The sequence below is a fragment of the Podarcis raffonei genome, chromosome W (genome assembly GCF_027172205.1).
Source record: "Podarcis raffonei isolate rPodRaf1 chromosome W, rPodRaf1.pri, whole genome shotgun sequence".
Taxonomy (NCBI): Eukaryota; Metazoa; Chordata; class Lepidosauria; order Squamata; family Lacertidae; genus Podarcis; species Podarcis raffonei.
In genome coordinates, this window is record NC_070620.1 from 26941768 (window position 1) to 26956841 (window position 15074).

The following is a 15074-nucleotide window of genomic DNA, read 5'->3' on the forward strand; positions in this document are numbered from 1 at the left end:
GCAGCAATGATTTTGTTGGGTGGCTGAGGGGGAGAGAAGCTGAGAGCAAAGACGTATGAGACCAGGAATGCATTGGATGAAGCAGCATAGCAAAATTAATATACATATTGTGAAAATGGCATATTGAAAAAGATTACGAAGCCAATTCAGGTTTGGCAACCAACTGGTTAGCCACTGGGTGAATGAGTCCCAGAGGCCAGAAAGTCCAATGTCCTGTTTAATGTGGTGTGTAAGATTTTGCAAATGAGAGATTTGTTTTTGAATGGCTTTAGAATTATCAGTAATATTGAAGCAGCACATTTCATCCACTTGTTCACAGCCATAATGATGAAGCATCAATAAATAATCGATAGCAGCGCAGTTCTGCAACAGTCCATGTCGGAGTTCATTCTGTTCTTTATTCAAAAGGTGAAGAGCTTGTGAAGTAGAATTTAAAGCCTTTGCTGCGGAACAAGCTAAAGAGTTAATGTTCCTACTATTGCGTACAGCCAATCCAGGGACTCCTAAAAGAGAAACAGCTAAAGAGATATATTCAGACCTACTGGGAAGAGAAATAGAATCATCACAATCATTAGTCAATTCAACAGAGCGGCGATATCTAGAGCTGGACAAATGATGTTTTTTGGGTAATATGATAGACAAACGGCTTAAACAGCAAGGTGTGCCATGGCTAATGTTTCATAGAATCATAAAATCATAGAGTTGGAATAGACCACAAGGGCCATCGAGTCCAACCCCCTGCCAAGCAGGAAACACCATCAGAGCACTCCTGACATATGGTTGTCAAGCCTCTGCTTAAAGACCTCCAAAGAAGGAGACTCCACCACACTCCTTGGCAGCAAATTCCACTGTTGAACAGCTCTTACTGTCAGGAAGTTCTTCCTAATGTTTAGGTGGAATCTTCTTTCCTGCAGTTTGGATCCATTGCTCCGTGTCCGCTTCTCTGGAGCAGCAGAAAACAACCTTTCTCCCTCCTCTATGTGACATCCTTTTATATATTTGAACATGGCTATCATATCACCTCTTAACCTCCTCTTCTCCAGGCTAAACTGTTGTCTATTTGCAGTATGGTAGGGCAGCAGAGAGCTTGCTGGGGAGACCATGCATTAAAAAAGAAGGACTCAAAAATAACTTAAACAAGGTTTTAATAAGAAAAACAAAAACTCCTTTTACACTAAACACATTAACAACCAAACCAGACCCAACCACCAACCCATCCCCCAGGGTAATGGGAGAGCTAGGTGCTGCTCCTTATATACTACACCCAAATGCTGACACACCTTAATCAAATACAACTCAGCAGCACCTGCTGTGTTTCACAGCTGTAAAGCTGGGTCTTGTTATCTTGCTCTGGCCCTTGCTCTGGCCCCTTAAAGACATACACATTGGGTGGAACAATGATGAACCTTTACATTTAAAGAAACCATTCAACATTCAACATTTCCCCTGCGGTTCATCATTGTGGAACAAAAACATAAAGCATACTTTGTACATGTCTTTCATGTGTAACCTTTGGAAGTGCTTTAGTAAAAATGTCTGCAATTTGATTGTCACCTGGAACATATTCAAATACAATCATTTCGTCAGCAATTAGTTTCTTTACAAACTGTAAACGTAACCTTAAGACTCTAGTTCGCTGCGTATTGGTCTCTGAACACAGGATAGCAAGTCCGCTCTGGGAATCAAGGTAAACTTTTACTGGTAGTGTTACTTGCATCTGTAGGTCTGCAAGTACTTGCAGACACCATTCTACATCACGAGTGGCCTGAACGCATGCACATAATTCACTCTCTGTTGTGGAGAGATAAATAATGGTTTGTGTCTGGGACTTCCATTCAAATGGACAACCGTTATAACCAAACACCATACGAGACACACCCCTGCAATTATTTTGTTCCACTGCATGAGATGCATCGCAGAAAATTTCAAAACCTTTGTCAATACATGTTGTAAACTGCAACCTATAATGTTTGGTGTGTTTAAGGTACATTACCACTCTCTTAAGAGCAGAGAAACATTGTGTAGTAGGCTTTTCCACAAATTTTGCCAGAAAGTGAAAAGCATAAGTTACCGTATATCTGGTCTTGAGATTCTTTGAATGAAATTTAGCTTGCCTATAGCAGAACGATACAAAGTTTTGTTAGGAAATGGCTTATCTTCACCTGTAAAGGTGAAACCACACACCATAGGCGTTTCCTTCCCATTTGCATTTTCTAAATGTAGCATTTCAACAAGATCATCAATTTTTGCAGTTTGATGAACCAGAAAAGATCCATTTTTGCCTTTCTCAATTTGCATGGATAAGTAATTTTTAGCTATGCCTAATTCCACCACATCAAATTTCTTCTGTAACTGTGATACTACCAGTTCATATTCCTGTTTAGTTTTTGTAGAAATTAGCACGTCATCTACATACACACATATTTTTGTTACAGAGTTTGCCCTTTCCTTTATAAACACACAGTTGTCTGCCTTTCCTTGTGAAAAACCAATATCCAGCAATTCTTTTGCTAAAGTTTGGTGCCAATTCCTTCCACTTTGGTGCAGACCATAAAGGGATTTGTTTAATTTGCATACCAAACCTTCAGCGGCGTCTATGCCTTCAGGAACACGCATAAAAATTTGTTCTTTTAAATCTGCAAACAAATATGCAGTTTTTATATCTAGGTGATAAACAGAATGTCCACGTTGTGATACATCTTTTAACAAAAGCTTAACTGTTTCATATTTTACGCTTGGTGAATAACACAAATCATAATCTTCGCCTGGAATTTGTTGAAAACCCCTAGCAACTAGTCTTGCTTTGTACCTTACAACTTCATTTTTGTCATTCATTTTAACTCTATAAACCCATTTTGAATCAATAAGTCTCATATCTGGGGGTTGTGGTACAAGAGACCAAGTGTTATGCTCTTTTAAAGAAGCTATCTCAGAGTTCATAGCTTTATACCAATTTGCAGCTTGTTGCTTAGGTAATTTCTGAACATCATTGTAGCTTTTTGGCTCAAAAACTGCCTTATTGGCATACACAGTATTAAAATGTTCTTCTGCAAAACGTTGTGGCTTCTGTCTCTTTCTATCTGAACGTCTCAGTCCGGAAGGAGAGTCAGACTCCTCAGACTTAATGGGACTAAGTGAACCACTAGTTTCAGATTGTAAATCATTGTCAGATTGAAGAGATGCCTGTAGGCTAAGCTCACGGTCAGAAAACTCAAGAGAATCTAACGTCCCCTCGGGTGCCTGTGACTTTAAATCATCAAACAAATCAGATTCAACAGACTTTTTGTCTTTTTTCATTAATTCAGAAGCACCATTTCCTGCTGCTGCTGCTTCTTCCTCTTCTTCCTCAGTATTATTTATACCATCAGTATCTTGGAAGACAGCAACTCCATTCCAATTTACAGTTTGTATCATGCTTCTGGTAATATGAAATTTGCCAGTTGCTGGTATGTAAATTCTGTACGCCCCCTGCTGGTAGCCTATTAATTTTCCCTGGACACTACGTTCACCCAATTTCTGCTTAGCGGGATAATACATTATTACATCTGAACCCCAAATGCGTAGGTATTTCAGATTAGGGCGTTTTTTAAACAGCTTCTCATAGGGGGTGACATCTAAACCAGAATGATAACTGCGATTTCTAACATAACAAAACGCATTAAGCGCTTCAGCCCAAAAGTCTTTGGGCAGATTAGCATCGTGCAGATACGTTTTAACCCCTGCCTGTAGGTCACGCTGCACAACTTCAACAAGCCCATTTTGCCAGGGACTTCGGGGGCAAGATAACTCATGAGTAGTCCCCTGCGCTTCCAGGAATTTCTCAAAATCCTCAAACAAATTCCCCGCCCCGGTCAGAAAACAGGTTCTTAATTGGTTTGTTAAAGTGCGTTTTTAGCCAGTTGCAAAAAACTTTGTACTTCTCAAATGCTTGGGACTTCTCAGCTATTGCATAAGTCCAACAATATCTACTATACTGGTCTATCAGAGTAAGCCAGTACTTAGAACCTCCTAATGATGGTGGGAGTGGCCCAACTACATCACAGTGTACACGCTCAAATGGCTCAGTTACTTTCCTATCTGAGCACCTACCCTTGCATGCAACCTTAATCTTATTCTTGAAACAGGATAGACATTGCATAAAGAATTTACATGGTTTTAAGTTGAGGCCATTAACAATATTCTTTGTCTTAATTACATCAGCAAAATTCAGGTGTCCTAGAATTCTGTGTGCCTCATGGACACACCCGGAATGTGGCCTTACATTCCTCAACCCCTGGCTTGACTGTGCTGCTCTGCAATTTATAGGCGATTGGGAGTAGGTGCGAAAATACAGTCTATATAAACCATCAGATTCCCGGGCATATAATAGACGTTTGTTCCCATCGAAAAACTCACACATTGACTTTAAGAAACGCACAGTTATGCCTTGACGAGCAAAGCACCTTACTGACAATAAATTGTCCACTGACGGGCAGTAAATGCAGTTCGCTATCGTAATGTTTAAAGAGTCAAGTTTAACAGTACCCCTGCCAAGCGACTGCAAGACTTGTGAATTGGCTAAATGTACATTACCAATTTCCTCTTCGAAAGAAAGAAACAAGCTTCGATCGTTGCAAATATGCTGAGATGCTCCTGAGTCCACAACAAAAGACTTCCACTTGGCACGTTTAAGTCTTTTACGATCTGTTGTCCTAGCATGGAAAACTCGCGGCTCGTTTCTGTCTTTACTATACGATGTCGGCTGCTGGGCTGACAACCGTGACTGACGAACAGAAACAGGCTTGGGAGTACTTTGCTTTCTTTTGGATCTGCAGTCCTTTGCAAAATGTCCTTGTTTATTGCAGAACCAACAACGCTTTGCAGCTTTAAATGCAGTTGTATCACCACAGGTTTGCATATGGCGTTCCTCATTACTTCTGGAAATAGGAGTGCTTATGGCACAAGCCTCCCTTCTATCCAACTCGCCCATTAATCTTGCCGTTACCCCTTCCAGTTAATTGTGTTGGTGGAACAGCAGATATCTGGTTAGCTATACCATCAAAGTCCTCATTAAGGGAACATAGAATGATAAAAACATACTGAATATCAGGTATCTCCATGTCCCTTCAAATTAATTCGCAGCGTATTGCCTCCAGACGTCTCAAGTGTGCTGCCAAATCACCACCAGGCTGCAACTTCGTCTGGTACAACTGTTTGAAAAACGTCAATGCAGATGCTGACTCTTTTCTAACATGCACTGCTGCAAGACTGTCCCACATTTCTTTGGCAGTTTTCTTATTTCTTATATAGACTACTTGCTGGTCGCTGACTGCCAAATTAATTATCGCCCTGGCTTTTGCATCTCCTTTTGACCAAGCATTAGTCACAGGGTCAGGAGGGTCATCAGTTACATAGGTCCATACTTCTCTAGAGGTCAAAAGCGCCTCCACCCGAAAAGACCATAAACTATAGTTCTCATCTGTTAGCTGTGGGAAGACCAGAGCCTTCTCAGCTTCAGGAACCCGTTCAACCATTCTGGAACTCTTCCAGACCCACAGAACTACACTAACAGGAGAAGGAGTTTTCAAACCTTTCTCAGAGTCCAAAAATATGCAGTCATCCACTCAGCAGCTGGGCCCATAACCAAAGATGTTGGCTGTTTGCAGTATGGTAGCGCAGCAGAGAGCTTGCTGGGGAGACCATGCATTAAAAAAGAAGGACTCAAAAATAACTTAAACAAGGTTTTAATAAGAAAAACAAAAACTCCTTTTACACTAAACACATTAACAACCAAACCAGACCCAACCACCAACCCATCCCCCAGGGTAATGGGAGAGCTAGGTGCTGCTCCTTATATACTACACCCAAATGCTGACACACCTTAATCAAATACAACTCAGCAGCACCTGCTGTGTTTCACAGCTGTAAAGCTGGGTCTTGTTATCTTGCTCTGGCCCTTGCTCTGGCCCCTTAAAGACATACACATCGGGTGGAACAATGATGAACCTTTACATTTAAAGAAACCATTCAACAATCAACATAAACATGCCCAGCTCCCTTAGCCGTTCCTCATAAGGCATCGTTTCCAGGCCTTTGACCATTTTGGTTGCCCTCCTCTGGACTGTTACGAAAAAGGAGCAATGCAGAAGCGAGCTCCAGGTGGCTGGAATGGTAAACAGGAAACTGATGTTATTGGAATGTACCGTGGGAACAAGGGACAGTGTACTGAGCACCGGATGTTAGCTCAGAGTGGCACATGACCCTGTACTGGAAGTACATGGGTGGAGTTTTTCTCTCTCTGCAGTTGGGATGAGAGGGTACAGACATGGTTTCTCTGTACTGCTGGAACGACAGAAATAAAGACATGTAAATATATTTCTGTCTGTCTCATTCCCCCCCCCCTGGTTATGGGAGAGGGAGGAGTGGTGTGTCCTTTTCACGTTGAAAAGGATCGCCGAAGAGACCTCGCCTTGATCCTGCTGGAGAATGCAGCCAGGGAGGTCAACAAGGATTCAAGCCGGGCACCTGGAGGGTGGCCAATTTTCCTCTGGACTTCGCTGGCTCTGCTGGCTTGAAATCAACATCTGGTAGCAATGCCGATGGTTTAACTGATCCATGAGAATCAGCATGAGAGGTGAGAGGTCGATGAATCGTTGCCATCCTCTGCACCTACGGAGATAAAGAAAGCGTCTGCCTGCAGCCAAAAGCTGAACAGACAGCTGGACACCGAGAGGCAACGGAGCCCCAAAAAGGTATGCTGCATTTCGGGCTAAAGAGAGTGAACACAGAAAGAATTATTCTCTGTTCACGAGAGAGCTACGTTTGGAAAAAACAAGCTCTGAAAGCTAGGCTGGCATACCAGGAATTCCTGTGGTAGATAAAGATTCCCGTCCCGAGAAAGGTTGCTAGGCAACGACCGCCAGTACTTGGGAAGTTACTGAATGGCTCAGAAAGAGCCTGGGAAGTGGAATTGTTTTGAATTCTGCGCAGCTGTGCAAGGATTTTGAAAACAGCCCAAAAGTTTGCCTGCCAGTGAAGCAGTAAACAGCCAAAAGAGAACTTTTGGATTTTACTGGCTTGAGAGTGAGAGCACAGACTTGGGTTCAGAATGAATGCCAAGAAGGCGGGAGGGTTGCCCTATCCACCTCCCCTGAATGCCGTGGTTCTGGATGAACACGACAGACTTGCTGCACTGGAAGAAAAGGACAGGGGGAGGGAGGAACGGAGTTCTAATTCCCCCGCAGATGAGGCTACTGGAGAGGATGCTGTAGCTTTGAATGTTGTCCGATGTTACAATTGTGGACAGGCTGGGCATCTTCAGCGGAACTGTAAGAAGCCACGTCAGCCAAAAGGAGCGAAGGGCCGCTCAGCAAAGCCTGAGGCGTCAGGCAAAGGTCATACCAAGCCTATGGTGAAACCTGCAAAGGCTTTGATGGCGAAAGGAACCACGCCAGATGTTAGGAACGCGTTTATTATTGACACTGGATGTACCGTTCATATGTCCCCACACAGAGGACTCTTTTCAACGTTTAAGAAGCAAAGCTTCGCTGTGAAACAGGCCAACGGTCAGGAGCTGGAAGCGACCGGGGTGGGGACTGTCTATCTTAAGAGTCTGAACTTGACTATAAACAATGTTTATTTGGTTCCTGAATTGAAGTTCAATCTGCTGAGTGTTTCACAGATTGCAAAGAAAGGACTGAGACTGTCCTATGATGCTGAGAGCTGCAAGATCTACAAAGATGGAGAGTTATTTCTTTCTGCCAGAGAGAAAGATGGATTATATTTGTTGACTTTTGACCAAAGTGATTACATGGAATGTAATTCATCTGTGTCTAACCAAGTTTCTCTTGCAGGTGTTACCAAGAAGGTGACCGGGGTCGACAGAGCATTTCAGCGGGTGTATGCTGATGTGATTGGTCCTCTAGAACCATCTAGAGGCAATGCAAGATATTATCTTGTGTGTGTGGATCATTTCTCTAACTTTGCCTGGATTTATGTGTTGAAAAAGCCACAGGAAGCCTTAGAGAGGTTTCAGGAGTTTTGTGACAAAGTTAAGAATATGCATGATGCTAACATTGATTGTCTATTCACAGACGAGAAGCAGATTTTTCTTTTACAGGATTTCCAGAGGTTCCTGCAGAAGAAAGGGATCAGACACAAGATTGCTGTTTCAGAGGAAGCGTGGAACAGGGGTGTCTGTGTACGGGTGAACAAAGAATTGCAAAAGGGGATGAATGCGCAATTGCTTAGTTCACATCTGCCACATGAGTTCTGGGCCGAGTCTCTAATGTCGTATTGTTATACGAAGATGAGAAAGGTTTCAAAAGAGTTGGGAAGTTCTCCTTTTGAGAAACTGTTCCATAGAAAACCTTCTGTTGCCCATTTCAAGGTTTTTGGGTCTCATGTGAGGACAGAAGCTCCAGGTGGAGTAAAGAATGCCAGAGGCATTTTTGTGGGATATGAAAAGGGTCTCTACAGAGTAATTTTGTCTGAATCTGGTCAGGTGATTCTCACAAAATTTCTAGAGAGTGCTCCTGAACAGGAGAGAGTGATAGTTCACACATTTCCCACTGAGGACGATTCAGATGATGATGGTGATTTTACAGATTACAGTGGTACTGAGAGCGACACTGATAGCTCGGAGAGCTCAGTTGTCACAGTCCTTGAGAGGAAATCTCACACAATGGATAGGCCTTCACAGGTGAAGGATGAACCACTGTTTACTATTGGAACTGGTTCTCCAAAGAGTCCTGAGACTGGACCAGTGAGCAGAGAGGATCAGCACCTCATACGTAGGTCTGAGAGAGTTACAAAGGGTCAACCACCCAAGAGGTACTCAAAAGAGTTTGCTAGCTTAGCTGTTGCGTGTGTTGCTGTTGTACACAACCGAGGACAGGTTGGAGCTGTGTCTAAGTCAGAGACAAAGACACAACAGAGAGTTGCTAGCCAAGGTAATGCAGATGCACTCGTTCCTTGGAAGCCAGACAACCAGAGAGGTACACTGGGGAAACCAGTGGCGGGGAGTTCCAAGGGTGGAACTGAAACAACAGGGGAATGTTATGTGTATAACAACTGTTTGTTTTCTTCTCTGGATCACACTTTGCTTGCCGCAACACGCATTGATTCTTTTGGGGGAGGATGTTACGAAAAAGGAGCAATGCAGAAGCGAGCTCCAGGTGGCTGGAATGGTAAACAGGAAACTGATGTTATTGGAATGTACCGTGGGAACAAGGGACAGTGTACTGAGCTCAGAGTGGCACATGACCCTGTACTGGAAGTACATGGGTGGAGTTTTTCTCTCTCTGCAGTTGGGATGAGAGGGTACAGACATGGTTTCTCTGTACTGCTGGAACGACAGAAATAAAGACATGTAAATATATTTCTGTCTGTCTCATTCCCCCCCCCCTGGTTATGGGAGGGGGAGGAGTGGTGTGTCCTTTTCACGTTGAAAAGGATCGCCGAAGAGACCTTGCCTTGATCCTGCTGGAGAATGCAGCCAGGGAGGTCAACAAGGATTCAAGCCGGGCACCTGGAGGGTGGCCAATTTTCCTCTGGACTTCGCTGGCTCTGCTGGCTTGAAATCAACATGGACACGTTCCAGTTTGTCAGTGTCCTTCTTGAACTGTGGCGCCCAGAACTGGACACAGTACTCCAGGTGAGGTCTGACCAGAGCAGAATACAGTGGCACTATTACTTCCCTTGATCTAGATGCTATACTCCTATTGATGCAGCCCAGAATTGCATTGGCTTTTTTAGCTGCCGCGTCACACTGTTGGCTCATGTCAAGTTTGTGGTCAACCAAGACTCCTAGATCCTTTTCACATGTACTGCTCTCAAGCCAGGTGTCACCCATCTTGTATTTGTGCCTCTCATTTTTTTTGCCCAAGTGCAATACTTTATATTTTTCCCTGTTAAAATTCATCTTGTTTGTTTTGGCCCAGTTCTCCAATCTGTGAAGGTCGTTTTGAAGTGTGATCCTGTCCTCTGGGGTGTTAGCCACCCCTCCCAGTTTGGTACTGTCAGCGCTGCCCAAGGTCCCAGCTCACACAAGACCAACGCTGCTTCTTCCTCGAGTAAAAAAGTCTTTATTGAAGTTCAGTTTCATTTCCAGACGCGCAGCGCGCAACGCTACGTCTATACCTTAGACCGTCGAAGTTCCATCTGAATCTCCTCCCCCCTGACACCAGTTTAAGATTCTAGCCTTACTCCACCTCTTCCTCTGTTCCTTCCTTCTCTGGGTCCTCCTGCTAGTCGGAGTCTCAGCCCTCCTAGACTCCTCTGACGCTGAGTCCCCTGACTCTTCCCCCTCCCTCCTTCGGGCTTTCGGACCTGGCTCCTAATCCGGGTTTTCTGCTGTCCCGCGCTCCTCCACATTTGAACTTGGCGCGCGTGCGCAGCCTCCCACTTTCCTTCTGACCGTTACACTTGTGTCACTGCTCCCTCTTTCGGGGAGGCTAGCTGGACCTGGCCTTCCCTCCGTTTCCCCACTTCCCGATGGGGGCGTGGTTACCCCTGACTCATCTTCTCTCCCCGCTGGAGGAGAAGCTGGTCCTGACTCATGTGACTCTTCCCCCCCACTGTGCTCTGGTGGGGGAACTGGTCCTGATCCTCCGCTGCTCCCTTGGGAGTCCCCTCTGGTCCCTTGTTTATGGAGCGTCCTCCCTGGGACCCCCCTCGCCCTTACCATAGGCGCCCCCTTCTGGGAATCTTCTGATTCGCTGGAGAAGCTCATGGAATCTCTCGGGTCACTGTCATATTCCCCTACGCTCCCCTCTGATTCCTCTCCTCCGCTCTCTATTTGCTCTCTCCCCTGCTCTTCTGCTCCTGAGCCTCTGACATCCATCCCCCCCTCGAAGCCCCCCCTTCCCCCCTCCCCCTCTTCGGGTGTGGGTTCCGGGTGCTCCAGCGCTGGGGGTGTGAGTGCTGGCTTCCGTTCTCTCCCCCTGGTGTGCAACCGGCCAGCGGGATCAGGCCCCCCCACGATGGGTTCGTCGACGTCGACTTCTTCTGCTTCCATTTCTCTGCTGTCGTGCTCAAATCCAGGATCCTCCCCCCACACGTCCATGTCCTCCTCTCCACCCGGTCCCTCGGGTGAGGCTGTGTGCAAGGGCCCCCTCAGCAGTTCCCTGCTCCACCCCACTTCTGGTTGAGTGTTCCACCAATAGGAGCGGTCTGTGACAAACCCTGAGAGCGACCCCTCCTGGGAGCTCGTTCCAGGCGTCGGCTCCTCATCTGATGAGAAACCCTGGAACGTGCTGGCTGACAGTGTGGGTGTGAAAAGCCAGTCGTCGAAATACTCCGCCGGCATGGGTCTGTGTGGGAAGAGCGAATGGAACTCGTCTTTGAGGTAGTGCTCCTCCACGGCATAGCACGGCACCCACTCGTTGGCGCTGGCCGGGGTACCCTCCCTGGCGAGGAGATATTCAACTCCCTCTTCCCCCCATCTGGAGTCCAAAATCTCCGTGACCTCGTTGAGTGGCGTCGCCCTCTGTGGTCCCTCCCCTGTTGGCGATGTGCTACGTGGGGCTGGTGCGTTCCCTGGCGCCTGAAACCTGTGGGGTGCCTTGTAAGGTGTGAGCACTGACCTGTGAAAGACTGGGTGCATTCTGGAGCCCTCCGGGAGTGTCAACCGGTAGGCCACTGGATTGATTTGTGCCGCAACCTGGTAAGGTCCCAGCTGCTTGTGCCCGAGCTTCTTCTTAGCTAGCGTTCTGGCCGGCACTGCCTGAGCTGCTAACCAGACCCAGTCCCCTACCTGTATGTCTTCCCCGACCCTCCTGTGCCTGTCTGCCTGCATCTTGTAGGCGTGTTTCGCGAGTTCCAAGTGCCTTCGGAGTTGCTCGTGGACCTCCTGTAACTCTGCGGCTAAGTGCTCTGCCCCCCGTGGCTCCCCCTCCCCCTTGGTCAATAACCCCGGGAAGGTTCTGGGGTGGCGCCCATTGTTGGCGAAGAACGGTGTCACCCCTGTAGACCCGTGCTTCGTGTTGTTGTAGGCAAACTCGGCTAGCGGTAGGTAGTCCACCCAGGTCGAGGGCTGTTGATTCGCGTAGCATCGCAGGTACTGCTGCATGATGGCGTTGACCCTCTCCGCTTGTCCGTTGGTCTGCGGGTGTCGTGCCGACGCTAAGTTGATCTTGACGTTCAGGATGCCCAGCAGCTTCTGCCAGAAGTTCGAGACGAATTGGCGGCCCCGGTCGGACAGGATGGACCGCGGCAAGCCGTGAGCTTTGAACACGTGGTCTATGAACAGCTTGGCGGTCTGTTCCGCTGTGGCCACCTTCGCGAATGGAATGAAGTGCGCCATCTTGGTGAAGAGGTCTACGACCACGAGTACCGCTGTTTTGCCGCTCTAGCTGGGCAGATCTGTAACAAAGTCCAGGGCCAATTTCTCCCACGGTTCGAGCGGCGTCTGCAGCAGTTCCAGCAGACCCGCCGGCTTCCTGTGTACTGGCTTGGCCCTTTGGCAGGTGTCACACCTGGAAACGTAATCCGCAACTTCTCCACTCACCTTGGGCCACCAAAAGTCCCTGGTGACTAATTCCGCCGTCTTGTCCTTGCCGAAGTGCCCAGCGCTGGGCGCGTCGTGCAGCTGCTGCAAGACTCTCACGTGAAGGTCGTCTCCCGGTACGTAGAGAGCCCCTTTGCAGAGGAGTAGTCCGTCGCGTATCTGGAACTCGTCGCCCCTCGCTGTGCCGTTTCGCACCTCCTCCATCTTGGATTGTGCAAACGAGTCCGCCTGTAGCGCGCGACGCACTGCGTCCAGGTCCACGGCGGCTGAAGCACACGCCCACACCTGTGGTGCGAAAATGTGTTTGGCCGCTGCCGGTGCCGCTTCCTCGAGATACTGCAGCTTCCTGGATAGCGCATCCGCCATGACGTTGTTGTCTCCCGGGATGTATTCTATCCGGAAATCGAAATCCGCAAAGAACTCCGCCCAGCGGATGTGTCTCTGGTTCAGGAACTTCGCCGTGCGCCAGTACTCCAGGTTCTTATGGTCCGTGCGGACCTGCACTGTGTGTCTGGCTCCGACGAGGAAGTGCCGCCACGCCTTGAAGGCTGCATGAATGGCCAGCAACTCCCTGTCCCAGATGGTGTAGTTCTGCTCCGACTTGCTGAGCTTCCTGGAGTAGAATGCGCATGGTCTCCAGTCCCCTTGCGGATCTTGCTGCAACAGGACCGCCCCCACCGCTCTGTCCGAGGCGTCCGTTTCAACCCTTATTGGTTTGCTGGGGTTTACGTGTAGCAGCTGTTCTTCGGACGCGAAGAGACGCTTGAGCCTCCGAAAGGACTGCTCCGCCTGGTCCGTCCAGGTGAACTGCTTCTTCTTGGAGCTGAGGGTGTCCGTGATGGCCGCCGTCTCCTTCGCGAACCCCTTGATGAACTTGCGATAAAAGTTGGCGAAACCGACGAACTTCTGGACTTCCTTCCGATTGCGCGGGCTCTTCCAGTCCAACACCGAGCGGACCTTGGCGCTGTCCATGGCGAGTCCCTTGTCGGACAGCTTGTAGCTCAGGAAATCCACCTCTGTCGTGTCGAACTGGCACTTCTCCAGCTTGGCATAAAGTCTGTGCTCCCGTAGTCTCTGCAGGACCTCCTTGACGTCCTCCTCGTGCGCCTCCTGCGATTCCGAGAAGATCAGGATGTCATCTAAGAAGCAGACGCACTTCTTGTAGAGGAGTCCCGCTAGCACGTGGTGCATGAAAGCTTGGAAACAATGGGAGCCATTTTGGAGACCAAACGGCATGACTCGGTATTCATAGGTTCCTAAAGGCGTAAACATGGCTGTCTTCCACTCGTCGCCCTCCCGCATGCGTATAAGGTTGTAGGCCCCTCGTAGATCCAACTTGGTGAAGATCCGTCCCTTCCTCACCGTCGCGAGCAGGTCGTCAATTTTGGGCATGGGGAATGCTGTGGGCTTTGTCCTGGAATTGATGATTCTATAATCCACTATGAGCCTCCGTTCGGGCGTGTCTCTCTTCTTCACGAAAAACACGGGACTGACCCCCACTGCTTTGGATTCCCGGATGAATCCCCGCTTCAAATTGCGATCTATGAACTCCCTGAGTTCTTGCATTTCGTCTTCAGACATGGAGTACAGTCTCCCAGTCGGCAGCGTCGCCCCCGGCAGGAGGTCAATCTTGCAGTCGTAGGGTCTGTGGGGAGGCAGCTTGTCCGCTTCCTTCTCGCAGAAGACTTCCAAAAAGGCATTGTACTTGTTGGGTACCGCTTGTACCATGCCTAGGTGTAGCTGCGGTTCATCCTCTTGCCCCTCTTCTTCCTGGCAGGTCTGGATGCAGTGCGCTGCGCAGTAGGAAGAGCAGAAGGTCAATTGCCGCTGGTACCATGCTAATGCCGGGCTGTGCCTATCCAGCCAACTCATGCCCAACACTATGGGCGTGTCCGACAGGTGGGTGACGTTGAAACTGATGACTTCGCGGTGGTTCCCAATTTGCATCACCAGAGGCGGTGTCTGCTGTACCACCTCTCCTCCCAGTATCTTCCTACCATCTACCGTGACAACATTTAGGGGCATCGTGGCTGGCAGGAGTGCTATGCGATGCTGCTTGACGAAGTCCACTCCTACAAAGTCTGCATTGCTACCAGAGTCAATGGTAATAGGGACCTCCAGGGTGAGCCCATCGGGCAGCTGGAGCGATGCGGTGAGTTGCACCACTGGTTTGGGTGGGAGGGGGTCTGTGGGCTGCAAAATCTCTGGGGGCTGCTTCACTGACTCGCCTGGTTGACCCCCAGTGCTGTTGTCTCCAACCAGGCTCCTCCGTTTCCCTGGGGTTGTTCCTCCTGCTGAATTGCTCCTTTTACAGTTGCTGAGGCTGCAGTGTGCTTCTGGATCCTCTGGGGACACTCTTTGGCCATGTGCAGTGCACTGTCGCAGATGTAACACTTCCTGCTCCCTCTAGGAGCCTTCGCCTTGACTGCTCCTGGTGTTTGGGCTCTGCTTGCTGTCTGAGCCCTGGCACCTCCGATCTCCATCGGCTCTTCTCCCCTCCCCAGCGGAGGCGTGGATTGAGCGCGCTCTGTCTCTCTGGGTAGGAAGGGAGTTGTTCTAGCGAACGTGTTTGCTCTTCGCCCCTCCT